General features: G+C 37.6%; 1 protein-coding gene across 1 annotated transcript in view; it reads right to left on the reverse strand.

Moving 5' to 3' along the window:
• The window catches only part of sash1a (SAM and SH3 domain containing 1a), a 321,640-nt gene that overhangs the window by 218,859 nt on the left and 84,730 nt on the right, over window positions 1-18,051 (reverse strand).

The raw sequence follows: 18,051 nt of genomic DNA on the forward strand, positions 1-18,051 counted from the left end.
CGCACAGTCTAAATGGGCGTGTCAGATTCCACTTTGGTTTATGCGCCAAGCCCACAGTCTAAAAGGGTTGTTCCTATTCTCCTAATGAGTAATGGGTGTGTTTTGGGCGTAATGTGCAATAAACCAATGAGAGTCTCATCCATTTTAAAAGCCAATTGCGCCTGGCCTCATGTCCAATCCCTATTTAGAAAGCGGAATTTGTAAACTGAAAAACGAAGCGGAGGAAGAAGAGCACCAGTTTAAGAATAATGTAAAAAAAATTGTGTTGTTTTAATTTTTATTAAAATAGTTTTTTATTAAAACCTTTAAAAGCCATTTTCTCTCAGTCATAGAAGTAAAAATAGCAGGCTTTTAATTGCTGTAAATGTATTGATGTCCTACATAATTATTGTAATCTTATAAAATAATTTGCAAATATGCAAAAAAAAAAAGGTTTCTACTCTGAAAATACAAATAAGAGATAAAGAATTTACAAATGTGCAGAGAGCTGTTTTAGCACTCAGACAGTGCTATGGGTTTTTTAAAAGCATTACTTAAAAAAGGTTCTCATCTCACTATATCCACAGGTACAGAGTCATCATATACAATAAATCCGTGGGGTTAAAAATAGATGCATTTGTTTAAAGGAAAGCATTTATTTCCTTACCAGGCTACAGGTTAAGCAGCTCTTTGCGCTTTCTAAAGTCTCATAATCGGTCCTCATTTATGTCCAAAAGACTTAATAATAATCTTTTACATTTTCATCCTTTAAATTTTCATATTTAAAAGCGTTTTATGCTGCTGCACATCCATGTATGTGATAAGCAAACCCGCGTTGTCTTCCCGTTTTTAGGCGCACATTACAAACGCGCTCATTAAATAACAAAAACAAAATTGCGCCATTGACTTTAGACCAGGTTTTTGTTGGTCAATGGCGTAGTCTATTTTAGTTGGCTCAAAATAGCAACGTGCCAACAATGCGCTTGAATACACCTCATTTTCAGACCAGAACACCCATGGGTGCAAAATTGGGCGCAAATGCATTTGCTATTTAAAAAACGTGGCGCTAAACGTGAAAATGATTATTGCGCCGGGTAAAAACTAGCAAAAGACACTAGCGTGCATTGCGCTGTATTGCGTCGCGTGTATGATAGAGCCCAATGCCTAACAATGAGATTTCATGTCTTTATGAAACAAATGCAAGCTAAGGTAATTCAGTGAATGTTTTTTGTCTGCTACATGTATGCTATTGATTTCTCACGCTAAAAGATATGATAACCATTCCAGCACCCATTCTACCTCAAGAGACCCAACTCTTTGTGCGACACTCATGTCTACTTTTCTGTCTACAAGAAAAAGATCGCTCTAAACTATTATCAAGTATAGCCTAGACTGCAGATCTCCCCCTCCAGATAAAAACATCAATTTCCGTGTAGGGTCGAGAGACGTTGTTACCAAATAACAATTTCATACTTCCATGTCTCTGTAAATTGTGGTTTTCCTCTTAAATCTGAGCCTCCATCTACCTGTGCTCCAGGAGACAGAAAGCTATTGGTCGCGTTCCAGAAGCACACTACAGACTGTCTCAACATTAAGCCCAGTCTATCCAGCAGTATTAAGTTGATGGGTTCTGCAGCTGGTGCCACGGAAAAGGATAAAACATTTTTTTGGACAAAAGAATAAGTGGACGATTTTGATATAGATCAACATAAATATTGTACTTAATACAGTATACCTGTAGTGTAATTCAGTGTTCACAATCACAAGTATAGAAAAGGTCACAATTCAATTTAAATTATGTAATGTTTTAGTTAATGTGTGAATTTTGGATCTCTAAATGTGTATAAGGCTGTTGCTTGTTATTCCAGTGCATGTAACTCTTAACCAATTGAGATGCAATGTTAAATCCTGCCAGCCCTCCCATTAAACTGCATGATGATTCAAAATGGCCCTCTATTAATGGGTGCTGAGACTCATTAAGTCATGTGATATGACACATGGTGATGTGTCTTCACCTCCTCTCTGTGGAACAGCCACATCAAACATATGGCCGGTCTAGAGGAGGACAGCTGTGTGTGTGTGTGTGTGTGTGTGTGTGTGTGTGTGTATACAGGCAGGGACATGCTGATACACATGAAGCAAAAGATTGGAATCAGCACTGTTGTGTATATGTGTGTGTCTCCCAGCAGAGAAAGACGTCCAAGGTCAATGTGCCCCACAGCTTGAGCCCTGACACACAAATCACACTTCACACTGCGTGTGTCTCAGATTATGACATAATAAAGCGAAATTATTTCTGTTATTATTATTATTAAAGAAAATGTGCAAACAACAAACAATTTGAATATATTAAAAAGTAATAATATCCAATCACTTTGAAGAAACATCAAAGCACACAGACACATTTTATATGCCATATACCCATTTCTCAGTCCATTTGTCTGCTTCACTATTAATGGCAATCCTTCCATCATCCATTACACTAGCCAATTTCTTTATCAACCTCTCACCTCGCAACATAAACATGATGGATGGATGTCATTTCTGTGTGTTGTTTGTATTTGGGAGAGAAGCAGTGAGACAGAAAGAAAGAAAGAAAGAAAAGGGAGAGGAATTGGAATGACAGAGGTATGTCTGAGACACTCATTTAATGCTTTAATCATGTTTACCCAATTTGGTGCTTTGATGTTAAATCTACGCGTGTTGTTTACCAGTCCCTGCGGTAGGCTGCTCAGTTTAAATGGGTGATGTACCGTCTGAATAGAGTGAACGGACAGATGCATCCCATGAGGGGAACATATGGCTAAATTAAAAGCAGGTCTAATTGTATTTCATTTCGGGGACCTTAATCAGACTCCTATTTCAATTAACTCTGTTAGTTCCAACACTCATCACTGAGAACCAAAACTGACTGCTGACAGCGATGCCATTTATATTAGCTGTGATTTATTTCAACTATGACTCTTTTAATCTGGGTTGACAACAACTCACTCCACTTTTAATGCACACCTAGGGCTGTCACAATGATTAAATAATCGTCTCACCGGGATTTTTTTACCTCATCACGATGATTTCAGATCACCGCAATGATTGCATTTCTCTTTGAAAAACACAAGGGGGAGCTGCAGTGCCTGTATAAACGAGACAGTATTTAATGCCGCTCCTTGACTGACAGTGTAACGCGATACATTGCAAAGCGATTTAATACAACGGAAAAAACGCATTTGAAGAAATGCTGCAAAACTTTGATAAGCAGAATAAATTGCTAAGTAAAACATACATTTCCAAAACAGCAATTTCACATTTAGGGATTTGTTTTTCAGTTTTTGAAAAGATGTATTCATTAAATAATTACTTTTAAATATGTGTTATGTGTATTATTATTTACTGCCAGGTAAACCTTGCAAAAAAATTAATTTAAATAATAACAACAATATGTGAAAATTATTTCATGAACAAACAAAAAATCTATGAGAATTAAACGTCAAAGCCCTAAAACAGGCAATTAATTGTCATAACCGTCACAATTTATTAGACAATTAACCGTCAGCCAAATTTCATAATCGTGGCAGCCCTATGCACACCATATATCCAAAATACATAACACAGTGTCCAAAACCAGATATAATGTAACATAGCTACAAGTGATACGTGTCTGCTTCATAAATCTAAACAATTGGTAAAAAAAACAGTAATGTTCATCCTCACCAGCTGCGATTAGTTGCTAAAGGCCTTTCCTTTTAACTATGATTCAAGCAGAAGAAATGTTTGAATCAGACAGATTTAAACATATTTTATTGAAACATCAAAGGAAGTAAATGATGACGGTAATGACTGTATGTGTTTTTTCTTTCTATTCAAAGCTGGCATGACATTAAAAAGCATTCTTTGCATAACCGGTTAACCAAACTAACAATCATGTCTTATTGCTATTGGCAATTGCATTGTTGTGGCTTGAGTAATGATCCATTAATTTGTTAAATTAATTTGTTTAGATATTTTTGTATGAGCTGGCTTTTCTGTGAACATGCAAACTGCAAAGCCACAAGTTCATATAAGGAAAATGAGCTTGTTTTATCAAAGTAATTAAAAATGTGCCTCAGGTCTTAACTGTCAGAAATACACACATACACAAATATTGCTTAAGAAAAATGAGAATTTGCATGGAATACAACTGCAGAAAATATAAAGGCTGACACTGTTTGTGAACATACTGTATTCGAGCTGCACAATGGGGAGTTTGCAATATGCAATAACTTGCTTAATAATGCAATATATACAAAAATTTTAGTTCAAAGTTTGTACAAACTAAAAATTATATAAACAACAAAAGTTTCACAATCTTTTTATGAAAAGAAAGCATCACTTTATGTCTCTTTGCTATCCGTATTCAAATCGTAACCTAAAACGTTATACACTTATTACACAACACCACACTTAAAGTATTAAGTCATTCAAATATAGCAGATATTTTGTTAATTCTGATATATCTTGCAGCCCTAGTACATATGTGTGTGTGTATAATAAGCTGAATATTGGTTGCTAATAAGAGCTGAAAAAAGACATCACATGATTTCACAGCCATCAAATTCTAATCAGTGAGGACACTCAATTTCACACTACAGTCAGTACACCTCAATATACAAAAGAGCAGACAATTATTGCTCACAAAGGTGTTTACAGTAGAACAAATCTGCTGTGAAGTCGAAATTACACATGCATACAGAGACACACACAGATCAATACATTGTGCTTATCACATTTGTTAGACTCGATTGAGCACCATTAATGTGTGTATGCAGCATAGCGCTTCCAATACTACTGTTGTAGGCATCAATTGAACATTGAACACAAATCATAAATCTACGACAATATTTGACACAAGCTTTCAAATGACACTGTTAGACACAGATAGCCAGACATGCAAAAAAATTGACTATTTCTTCAGCAGCTTGGGCTGTATTACTATAAAAGTTACATCTTTTATACTGACAGCATTATAATTGTTATAATAAGAACCCATTATGACTCTTAGGGGCGGCTTTACGGACAGGGATTAGACTAAGGGCCAATCTCATTTCTCTATCTTACCCCTTCCCCTTTGTCTTCGTCTTCCCCTTGCCCCTTGAAACCGAGTAAAGGGGAAAGGGGTAAGACAGATCGTTTGTCTAAAAAATGAGACACCACTCGATTACCGTTTGCGTCACTTTCCCTTGCTGCTAACCGGCTGCTACGTAAACAGACAAGCGTTGACAAACAAAGAAGATGCCGTTGTCTCAGGTTGTGGTATCGATTGCCTGAGTGGAGCTCAACAAATAGTGCATAACTTAGCTGCTAGCTAGCGCCTTAACTAGCGATTCAAAACAAAAACATTACAATTAAAACCGCTTGAACATTTTATTAAAAGTATCATAAAACATGTGTGTCATAATATAATCTCAATTAAACTGCAGAAAATAACGTTACGCTCTCCTGAGAAATTCCTACGTTAACGTTTACCCCTCTCTTTCAAGTGTGGTACTTATCACACTTCGTTTCAAGGGCTATGTATCCCTACGCCTTGGCCCTAGCCCTTGATCAAACTGAGAATTGAGACACCACTTCGCCTCACATGAATGCGCAAAACCGAGGTGAAGGGGTAAGGGGAAGGGGTAAGACAGAGAAATGAGACGCACCCTTAAATAAATGTAAGAGGTGTTCAAACTGAAAACAACCTGCACTTAGCTATCTTAAAATACATCAGTGCCCTTTTCTTGCACACAAGTAATGTTCTTAGTAAGGCATATTTGTTAAAACTAGTTATATTTCATAAATAAACTAAGGCCTAGTCCTGGTGTAAGCTAATACCTGTCCGGGGATACTGCAGCCAAATATCAAAATTCCCTCTACTCACCCTTAAGCAATCTGAGATAAAAATGTCCATCATCTTTCAGACAAACATATTTTTAGTTATTTTAGTAAATGTCCTCACTTTTCCAACCTTATAATGGGAGAAAACAGGGATCAGGGAACAACTTCTGACTTTAAAGCCCAAAAAGTGAATTGATCCTTCACAGAAGTAATCCACATGGCTCCAAGGGGTTAATTAAGGTCCTCTGTGGTTAATCGATGCGATATTGTAAAATATATATATATATATATATATATATTTAAGCAATATCGCTCGAGTAGGAGTGTGATATAGCTCTATATCATCACGGCTGTGATTAGGCCAGAGGCACGAGGCCGCAGGCCGAGTGCCGGAGGCAATCACAGCCGTGATGATATAGAGCTATATCACACGACTCCGAGAGCGATATTGCTTTTATACAACAGTTCGACGGCACACGTTTGAAAAACGAAAACTAGAAAACAACAACGGAGTTATTTTAAAAGCCTCTTTGTTTGAGAACTACTTCTTCCGCCACGGATATGAGGGCGGCCAGAATGACAGGTAAAACTTTCGGCTGCTTTGAAGCTCATAACAACTCAATGGACGGAAAAGCCGTTACTTTATATTACCGTTTCTTGGTCACAAAGTGTAGTTTTAAGATTAGTTCAGTCGAGAATGTATCTGTATTATATTTAAATCTGCAGTCGATTAGTAAAGATAGCGCCTGTTTGAACGTTTGCTTAGTGAGATTCGTTACGAATGAGAACCAAAGCATGAGCGGACATCAGTGTTCACTCGCCCCGCTGACCACCGCCCTTTCTGGGCTACATCTCTGAAAGAGATACCCTGGCTCTCATGTTGGCCTTGTTTGTTTATGATCGTCAAAATGAGATCAAATCAGCAGTATTTGGTGTCATGATCAAACTATTACTTGTTTTTTAATTCATATTTAGTGTCTTTTGTGTTGTTATTGTTTTGGCGCGAGGTAAAAGTTAATAAAACTACTTGTATAACGTTACTATTGCTTTCTCATTTATTCTTAACGTGATACGAGCACTCGATTATTATTATTAAACTTTGTTCTGGTCAGTACTATATAAAACGGTATTTTATAAGTGTCAGAGATATGTTTTTGCATGCTGCTTATAAATATATCAGTGGCCATATCTCATAACATGTTTTAATAGTCAGGTCACGATAAAGTAAATGATCAATGTCCACATTTAAAAGCTGCGGTGCTTACCTGCAGTTTCACGGTGTTTTCGCGTTCTGATAAGAAATATAGCTCCAGAAAAAAACGAGTGTTTATATTCCTCTTTCCAAGTGTTAATAATCCACGCGATGTGACAAGACATTTCTCCCATTAACTGTAACGTAACATCCAAGAGCGCTGATCTTTGACGGAATAATACTTCTGATTGGGGATTCACAGACTGATTTATGAGCTAGTAAACTAATGAGACACACACACACGGAGAGTGATTCACACAGCGCGTCTGTGTTTTTCCATTCAGAGATGAGCCTGCTTAGGACCTCCATTCACTAGGTGGCGGAATGATACGAAAGGTGAAGAGGTTACAGTGCCGATATCAGCACAATATCGCACAGGTCTTAGCCAATCAGATTCGAGAACCAGAAAGAACTGTTGTATAAATATATATATATATATATATATATATATATATATATATATATATATATATATATATATATATATATATATATATATATATTTATAACGTATAACTAGCTTTTGGTAATAACGTCATCTTGGCCTTACTCTAATCACGAGAGTTACTGTGCAAAGTATCCATGGCAATAAACGTTCACTATACGCTAAAACTCTCGCAAGGATCGAATGAGTCCAAGATGGTCCCCTTACCTCAAAAAGTTTGATATCAAGTTATTTTTCTTAAAAAATCACATTGATTACCTGCAAAAGACTTTTATTAACCTTCTGGATTACTTTTGTGGGCTTTGTAAACCTTTTTGGGGTTTAAAGTCAGAAATTGTTCCCTGTTCCCTGTTTTCTACCATTATAAAGCATGGAAGAGCAAAGACATTGACTAAAATAACTTCAAATGTGCTTGTCTGAAAAATGATTGACATATGCATTTCGGATTGTGATATTACGCACTGCCTGAAAATAGTCCCCTGCCGTTGAAAGTAACCAAGGGGACAATTTTCGGGCAGTGCGTAATATCACTACGCATGCTGCAGCCATGTTACAGCAGCAAAGACACTGATTATTATGTCAGTTTGAGAGTATAGTTCATAGCCATTATCTGCCTAGAAAATCGCAGCTTTTCATTTTCTGTCGTCTTAGTACACAATGTAACTACAGAAGAGTCAAGTTTTAAATAGAAAAAATACTGAAAATCTTTGGTTATTTTTTAGAGCAATGCTAATGGTCTAATCAGATTCAATGGATTGTGCTAAGCTATGTTAAAAGTGCTAGACCCGGAGATCAGCTGAATGGATTCCAATACGGTAAAATCAAATTTTTAACTCCAGGAGAGCTGGAAAATGAGCATATTTTCAAAAAAAGTGAAATGTCCCTTTAAGGGTAAGTAAATCATGGGGTAATTTTGATATTTGGCTATAGTATCCTTTAAGAAGCTTACATTATTGGTCATACATGGAAAAAGTCTCAATGTCTGAATGTTTTACTAAGTATTTTGTTTATGTATCACATACATGTAGTGAAACGATTTCAAATTCAACACATACAATTACTCATTATAACAAAAACATTCTTAACAGGTGAAACAGCAGTATAAATACCTCCAGGGTTATTTTATTTATCCGTAATATAAGATCATTAAAACCCTCAAGGCAATTTAAAACTAAAGATGCACAATTCAGCTCCAGAACTCTTTTTCAGCAATCAATTCCTTTCATGACCACAAATCATCTATAAAAATAACAAGCGACTGACAATAATTTATTTGCAAACATTTGTTGAGAAATAAAGCCCCATAGCACACTAGTAGAAGATGGATCTGGCAATGAGAGGATAAAGATTCACAACACAAGAATGTCAAAGAGCCTTGATCACTGTCTGTATATAAATGTCAAGATTTATTTCAATCTCTTTTAAAATGCCTCTCACAGCTACCCGCGTGCGTAGCAGCCATTAAAACTGTGGGGACATGTTTCCACTTTTACAAATGACTGAAATAGACTAGAAATGACACAAGACAAACAAAACAGCCTGTCGGAATCAACAACGCTATCTCAAGGCAATTTGTGCATATTTTACAAGGTGGCTAATTCGTTTGACCACATTTGTACATTTTTGTACGGTTTGCCTTTGACATTGGGGTTAAGGGTGTGTTTTCGTTTGGGATTTTTATGATAATTTTACATTTTTGCACAATTAACTTCTTACAAATTCAATGAATTTTCCAACTATATGTACGAATTCTCGTGAGATCAGGCTAGAATCAATGGCTGAACTATAAGACAAAACAAAGCAGAACCACTTTTATACGATATTCCCGTGTGATACTTTAAAATATGGCAAGTAAATGAGTTTACAAAGGCAGCAAACACAGATATCGTGTAAAAATGGTTTTCTTATAGATTCTTCCAAGAATTGAATCACATAAGATGGGTCACATACTATTCAAGCAAATAAATTAGTCAAAATATCATCCTTACTGCCAGAAGCTATAAAATGTCTGAAGAGTGTGGCCACTAGAAACATTTCAGCGAAGAAAATCTCTCTATATCAAATTAAGGCAGAAAAGCAAACCTACAATTTACATTGAATTCCCTTAAATTTACCAAACATGCGGTCTGTGCTCTGTTAAAGGCCAAGTCCTGCGCCAAGCCATCGTGATGTTCCAATACGAGAGGGTTAATGACTAAAATGACGTTTTGTCCCTCCCCGTGCAAGCGCCCACGATCCAAGAACTCACCACAGATCGAAGATAATCACAGTCTGTGCTGACCGAAGCATTTCCACATAGCTAGTGGAAAATTCAACCCTAAATCACATTGCAAGGCAAAAGTTTATTAGATAAAACATACAGTGGTCGAAATTATCTAAAATGACTCTCTAGAAAATAAACAGCGATGTTGTACGTGAGGTACGAATATTCCATAAAGTCATTGTGGTGAAGATGTCATACAAGTACAGATGATTGTATAACAGTCTGTAAAGAGTTGCGGGACTGATTTGTGCGTGTTTAGCAGCTCTGCATGGAGACCTGAGCTTGAACCTTTGCTAATGTTTATGAGCAGCACATGCTCAGTGAGGAAACCTGCTCCAGGTGGTACTGTACGAGCGGACATGCATCAGACTGACACAACCATCTGTCTGAATATTTCAGTCCATAAATCAGCACCCTAAAACAGGAGGGTGAACACTGGAGGAATCTTTAACACTGTCGAGGGTGAAAACATGCACTCATAAATATTCAAACGCACAGCCTATCTGTTCAGACTCATTCTGTCTTTGTTATTTCTTTTACCAGGTGAGTGACCACAAGGTTCTGGTCATAGGTTATCACCTTGAGGTCTAACTGTTAATACAGCAACATAAGAAAACTTTAGCAAAACAAAAGCCATGAGATTAAGAAGAACCAAGGCCATGAGTAGCAAATGGCACAGCATTGATATCCACCCTTCATAAAGCATTGAGACCAGACATGGCTTCTGAAAAATGAACAATGCTTAATGAAAAAGCCTTCCTAAAATAGCTCTTCAATTTAGGAGAAATTACTTGGGATTTACACAATGGCTTTAACTGGGTAATGGACACATTATGTGGACTCCAGAATAAGCTTCAAGGGGTTTTCAAAGCGTTCGCTATTAAAATGGTAATAATAACTGTAGGAAACAAGAGAAAATAGATGGGTTGGATATATATGTAAACGAACTCCTCACAAAATGATCTGGCTTACTGCAAAGTACAAAACAATGACTTGAATTACTGCAAATTAGGTGGAATAAAAGGTTTTAATTTTGTATGTGGTGGGTTTGCACATTCTGAACCATGTCCATTTAAAATATTTAAATCTGTACAGAAGCCAGAGTAAGTACAAGCTATAGCTGTTTTATGCTGCGTACGCACCAGCTGTGGTAGGCGTCAAGCGCGAGTGATGTCAATGTTAAGTCAATGTAAAGACGTGTTTACACTAGGTATGCACCGAAATTAAAATTCTTGGCCGAAACCGGAAAAAGCAAACCAAGGCCGAAAAACCGAAACACCGAAATAAATTTTGATGCCAATTATTAGTACAATTGCATTTATGGCTATCACTGTGTACTAACTTTACTAGGGGTGTGTGACGAATAAAAAAAACTCACAGTTCGGATCACATTACAGTTTTTGAGGCACAGATCAGATTATTTTTCGGATCAGCAAAAAGGTGGGAAAAATCTAATAAACAATAAAGAAATTGCAAACATTTATAAAAAAAGAACAAAGTTGTACATTAATAAGGTCTGAAATTAGCATTTTAACACAACTGAATGCTATTTTCACATATTATCTGTTCTGTTGTCAGACATATAGGGACGTTTTCCCAGACAGAGATTAGACTAGTCCTAGACTAAAATAAATATAAGAGCTGTCCAAACTGAAAACATCTTGCACTGACATATCTTTAAATACATCAGTGCCTTTAGTTTGTCCTCAAAATGCACACAAGTAATGTTTTTAGTAAGGCATGTTTGTTTAAACTAATTATATTTCCTAATTAAACTAAGGTCTAGTCCTGGCATAAGCTAATCTCTGTCCAGGAAACCACCCCAAAGACTATTCAAATAGTGACTAAACATGACCCAATAACCTTGTGTTTAATCCAACCAGCTGTTACTTTAACTACTAAATTACTAAAATCTTGATTTATAAACGCGACATCGCAGACAATTCGGCGCAAATTAAAAAATTGCCATTACACAGAGTTACTACAGAAGGCATGCGCGGGCGTAGGAGAGAGAGAGCTCGCGCACAAGCACATAGAGAACCAGTGTGTGTGGGAAAACACTGCTAACCTTTCATGATAAACTCGAATCAGTCGTCTTCTCTGTCAGTAACATCTGACGTTTACGTGAAAATGCAAGTACACAGAGGAATCCGCATGGAAAACACAGCCAACTTTAATTCTTTCACTCAGTGTCATGTATGAGAGGCGCTGTCTAGGGGCTTCACGCACAGAGAGAGAGAGAGAGAGAGAGAGAGAGAGAGAGAGAGAGAGAGAGAGGCGTGCACAAGAGAGGCACATCAACACACAACAAGCCGTTTTAAATGAAAATAAAAACGTAAATGTTGCGACCATTGTTGATTTTGTGGCACACACAAACAAATAAATGTATGGATAATACTGCCAGGAGCAGAAGCCGCCATTACGCGAGATTAATGTAAACAGCGTGTCGCATCGCGTCGCGTAGTCGACGTAATCAATGACGTCGACGCGTCGTTGCAGCACTATTGAGCACGAAGGGGAGGGGTGGGAGACGACTGATCACCGTGAGTGAAACCCAAGCTCTAGCGCACAGATGGGAGGGGCGCGGTTGATATTCATTTTCGGTTTAGATTTTCGGCAGGATTTTTTATTTCGGCCCGAAACCGATAATGCAATTTTCGGCCGAAATTTTCGGCGACCGAAATTTCGGTGCATCCCTACTTTACACACATCTGGAAGTCTTGCGCCGCGAATGAGGCGTCTAGTGGACGCGGTAGACGCGAATCCACCTCAATGACGCGAATTGACGAGTGGAAAAATCTGAACTTTGGCGGAAAATCGCGCCACATTAACCAATCAGGAGCTTGCTATAGTAGTAACGTGATTACAGAAGCAGACGCCCCTCCCATGACGTGAATTTTTGCGTGAATGTCTCGAATGACTTGAATTTCAAACACGAATAAAGCGACTAAACATGTTCAACTACGCGAGAATAGCGCATTTTTGCCGCCTCTACAGCGTTTGGTGTGAATCCATCATTACCGTCATGGGAGGGGCTTCTGCGACTACGCTCTCTTCCTGTAATCACATCACTATTAGAGCAAGCTCCTGATTGGTTAACGCGGCACATTTTTCCACCAAAGTTCAAATTTTTCAACTTGCGCGTTTGCCGAGGCAACACTCAATTAGATGTGTGAATGAGGTGGAATTGCGTCTACCGCGCCACGCTAAATGCCTCATTCGCAGCGCGAGACCTCCATACGCGCGTCAATGTGTCTTTACAATGTCTTGACTTAACATTGAAATCACTCGTGCTTGACGCCTCTACCGCGGCTGGTCTGAACGCAGCATTACACTGCCCTTGTAATAAAAAGCAGAAAATAATGCAGTATGAACCCATTTATTAAAGGGACAGTTCACCCACAAATGAAAATTCTTTCATCATTTTCGCATTGTCATGTTGTTCTAAACATGTATGAATTTCTTTTTTCTGACGAACACAAAAGAAGATATTTTGATGAATGATGGCAAGCACACAGTTGATTGCAACCATTGACTTCCATAGTAGGAAAAACAAATACAATGGAATTCAATGGGTACCGACAACTGTGTGCTTACCATCATTTATCAAAACATCTTCTTTTGTGTTCATCAGAAAAAAGAAATTCATACATGTTCAGGTTAAGAACAACATGAGGATGAGAAAATGATGACAGAATTTTCATATTTGGGTGAACTATCCCTTGAAAAATGTTGCACTCAATGTATAGAGCAACATTAAGCAACTGAGAAACTAATCACACAAATCATGAAGACATGAGCAGTTTATAATTATGAGTCTTGGGTTCAGTTTTGTCTACTTTGAGCTCAAACACACAAGTCAAATTACGCATACATTCACATACATAATAAATTAATTCAAGTTGTTTGATGTTTTATCACAAATATTTTCACACATGCATTTATTGTGGCAGAACTGATAAATGTTGCACAAAGATTACACACACACTCCTGCCTGGTGTGTGTTAACAAGGCTGTAGCCCATGGGAATAGGTTTCAGGCTGTGGTAAGTGACTGAATAAATGCTGCTTCAGCAGACAGAGGCACAATCTGAAGAGAGCAGTTATGTTTAAAACTACAGCACCGAAGACAAGGCGCATGAAGAGCACATCCATTATTTAAGAGGTTCATTCCACAGAGGATCACCCAGGCAGTTTCAATATACAGTTTCATCAAGCATCCTCAATGATCCTGAATCAAACGGAGCATAACAATACCAAACTGGAAATACATATCAGGAGAAAAGAGATGGTGGACAGGTAAGAAAACACGTGGATCAGAAACATTACATAAGCAATGTGATGCACAAATCAGCACTGGTTACAACAGTTTCTAACCAAAAACATTACAAAGCAACAAGCATTAGTAATTAAAACTCTTTCATTACAAATCATTATAATTTCTATCCGAACTAGGGATGCTAAACAATTAATCGCGATTAATCGTTAGCAGAATAAAAGTTTTTGTTCAATCATATATGTGTGTGAACTGTGTATAATAAATTTGTATAAATAAATGTACACACATGCATGTATATGTTTTAGAAATGTTTACATGTGTATATACATTTGTATATTTATGTATAATTTATATTATATATAAATATAAATACTTAATATATACATTTTTTTTTCTTAAAATTATACATGAATGTGTTCATATTTATATATATACATATTTATTATACACAGTTTACACACATATGTGATGTAAACAAAAACTTTTATTCTGCTAACGATTAATCGCGATTAATTGTTTAGCATCCCTAATCCGAACCATGTATTAGGTAGCCCCACCCATACAAAAAAGGAATGAAAATAAAATCTTGCTTCTTATGTGTATTCCATATCAAACATGGGTGTGGATGAGAAATTGAATATAAAAGACAACCATTAGATATTTATAAACAATCACATACGTTCAAGTGCACTTCGTAGTGTGTCTGTTAATAAACAATATTCATGCACAGATAGAGTGTTAAAAAGCAGTGATCCTTATAGGCTGCTCTGTGCACATCTTCATCATACACAATCACTGCATGCAATATTACTCCTCTCAAAATGATCTCTCTCTGCCCTGAAGCTACTTCACTTTTGCTACATGTCTTAATAGAGTAGTTTCAAAGTCTTTATGTAATGATGAATCATAAAGGTAGATGAAATATTAAGAAACAACAGCAGTTGAGCGTTCAAGGACAAGCAAGTTACAGTCCAGTATCGTGCTAAAATGGTCAAATTAAGCACTTTGCAACATTTCTGGTCTCGTTGCTCATCTAAATGTCTATAGTTAGCTCCACCTACATTTATAGCCACATCACACTGTGCTTCACACCTCCAGGTGGAAACGGGCAGATAATGAATAACAAATACACAAGACACCCACACAGCACTGCAATTCTGTTATCTAAACTCCTGCTGCCTGCAATATAATTTAAGGCCACTAGTTTGTTACTCTTGTATTACGGCACAGTTGTAAAGAAATACACACAAACAAAAGCATACAGTGTATCATCACTAAAAGACCCACTGAGGTATGCGAAAATGTCCCTTAAGCCGCCTTTCCACTGCACACGACAAACGACGGCCCATAAGCCGGAAGTCATTCATTTCCTATGGAGAGTCGCAAAGGGGTCTCGTGAGGTGCCGACCATCTGCGGATGCGTAAATATCGGATCCGTTTTGAGCGTTGGATCCGTTAAAAATGTTTAACTTGTGCGACTAAACCGCATGCAATATGCCGACCGGAAGTTATGATTTTCATTGTATTCCAATCACAAACTGTGTGTGAGGTGAAAATTATTAATCCTTTTGGTTTAACTTTATTAGTAACACTTGAATCCTTAAAAAAACACTTTTGATTACTGATAAGTAATACATTATTAATTTAATTTGTGTACGTTATTATTTAATCTTGTCTATATATGTTCTCTCCAAAAAAATATTTGCAATCTTTGTCATATATGCATAGCTGTTTATTGTTTCTTTGATTTGCGTTCATTTATTTATTTCACCATGGTAAACATATTAGAATGAAGCCTCTTGCGCTGGAATGAGCTTCTCTCCCATATACGATTAAACTGAAACTTCATTACGACTGCCACTAGGGGGAGAACTCCGACTGTCGTTTCCGTATGTCGTGTGCAGTGGAAAGGCGGCTTTACCGTCTTATGCTGAGTTTACACCAACCGCGTTTCAGGCGTCAAAATCGCGTCTACCACGCGTGGTTTGCCGCTTGAACAATTTGGATGCATTCGTGCGTGTAGAGCGGAGTAGACGCGCAGAAAAAGCAAGCATTTGACGTGCATCAGAGGCAAAATCCGCTTCTTGTGGGAGGGGCAAGTGCTATGCGGTTGTCTGTTTGCAGGATGACTTATGTTGATTGTGCATTTATCAAGAGAGTTATCAGTTTGTATTTGGTAACCTTACTATAGGGGAAAATAAACGGCGTGGGTCTATAAATGTCACGTGACTCAAAAGTGAAGTGTGTATTACAACTTACCAGGTTGCCCAATGTCCTCACTGACACTCTTCCAAGTGAGGTCCTTTTTATTCCTGTCTCTTTAGAAATAAGAACTTATGTCGTATAGCTCCAGGTGACTGCTTATGGACAATATCAAGCGTTGGTTGAATGAGTGACTCTGGGCGGGGCTGCCACCACAGCAGCAAGCAGGCTCCTGATTGGTTAACGCGGCGCAAAATTCCGCCAAAGTTACAATTTTTCAACTTGTGCCACAAAATGCACCATTCGCGCGCACAACGCTTAATTTGCGCCTTTCCCGTGAGCTTCACGTGTGAATGAGGTGGAAACGCATCTTCCGCGCCGCGCCGAATGCCTCTTCCGCGCCGCGGGACCTCCTGACGCGCGTCAAAGCGTCTTCACATTGACTTAACATTGAAATCACTCGCACTTCATGCCTCTACCGCAGTTGGTGTAAACGCAGCATTACACATGGATACATGCATATGAAAACCAAATACTGTCCATAAAATGTATATGAAGCTCACACCAGCCAAATTAACATCTGTCATAAAATCCAAAAGGTAACACTTCCATGATTCTTATTGATATACTGTAATTGGGTGGGTCTATACTCTTAGTTCTATTTGGGTGTGTGTAATAAAAACCGTTTATATTATCCATTTGTGGGAGTGTACTTCAAATACTTTTCATACCCAATATCTTGCGTTGGGCTTTATATTATATACGCAGCCCTCACACAAGTACCAGCTACAAGAATAATCCAGCATAGTCTCTACTTACACTCAATGTTTAGAGCAATAAGTAAAAGCCAGGCCAGACATAAAAGCACTCTGTAAAACCTAAATCACTCTTAATGTTCTCTTGAATGGCCATTGATTTTGTCCTCGGGTTAAGCTCTCTTGAAGCTGTGATTATCCAGACCACACAAGGCCTTTGCAATAGATGGGTAACACAGAACATATCACTCGGGGGCATGTGTGCCCGCGAACAAGCTATCAGGTTGTGCAAAAGTCTTAGGCCACCACAACCAGCCTTGTTGTTTTAGAAGTTTTAATGTCCATGCATATTTATTTTTCAATCTATTTCATTAAGATACAAACAGAAAATACAGGAAATATGTATAAAAAAATAAATAATAATTTTCAGGACTAAATGTCTTCTTTAGGCATCGTCTGTGTTTAGTGTGACTTCTTTTGGCACTAAACACATCTTGAGTGTTTTTGAGCAGAATAAAGGAAAAATACTAATTTCTTTAAAATCAGAAATTAGGATTTAATTTGAATTTAGGTTTAAGAGTTCCTGCAGTTTCCTGCTATTGCTTGGGCATGAATGTGCTTTTGACACAACTTGTTTGTTGGTGATGAAATGAGTCATTGATGTGTTGCCAGTACCAGTCTCATGACTCCAGTTTCCATACTTCCATTCTGATTGGTTAATGATTAGGTAACCATGATGACAGATGAGCGATATATTCCACTGTGCACTTTTCTAACTTGATTATGTATAAAGAACTACAGGCTAACATCTCAACCCACGCACATTCATGTTCTTCTAACAAAAGCTATCTTTAGACATTAGACAGAAAGATTCTTATCTCTTAGGGATGAATCAAATGAATCAATGAAGAGTGTTTTGTGCACAGTACATCTGACCGTTTAACTAGAATATTGCTTACGCTTATAGCATATAGATCATACTGAAAAGATCTGCAACAGACATTAAAGTTGGCATGACAGCAATCTA

Source organism: Misgurnus anguillicaudatus, chromosome 18 (assembly GCF_027580225.2).
Source record: "Misgurnus anguillicaudatus chromosome 18, ASM2758022v2, whole genome shotgun sequence".
In the NCBI taxonomy this organism is placed as follows: Eukaryota; Metazoa; Chordata; class Actinopteri; order Cypriniformes; family Cobitidae; genus Misgurnus; species Misgurnus anguillicaudatus.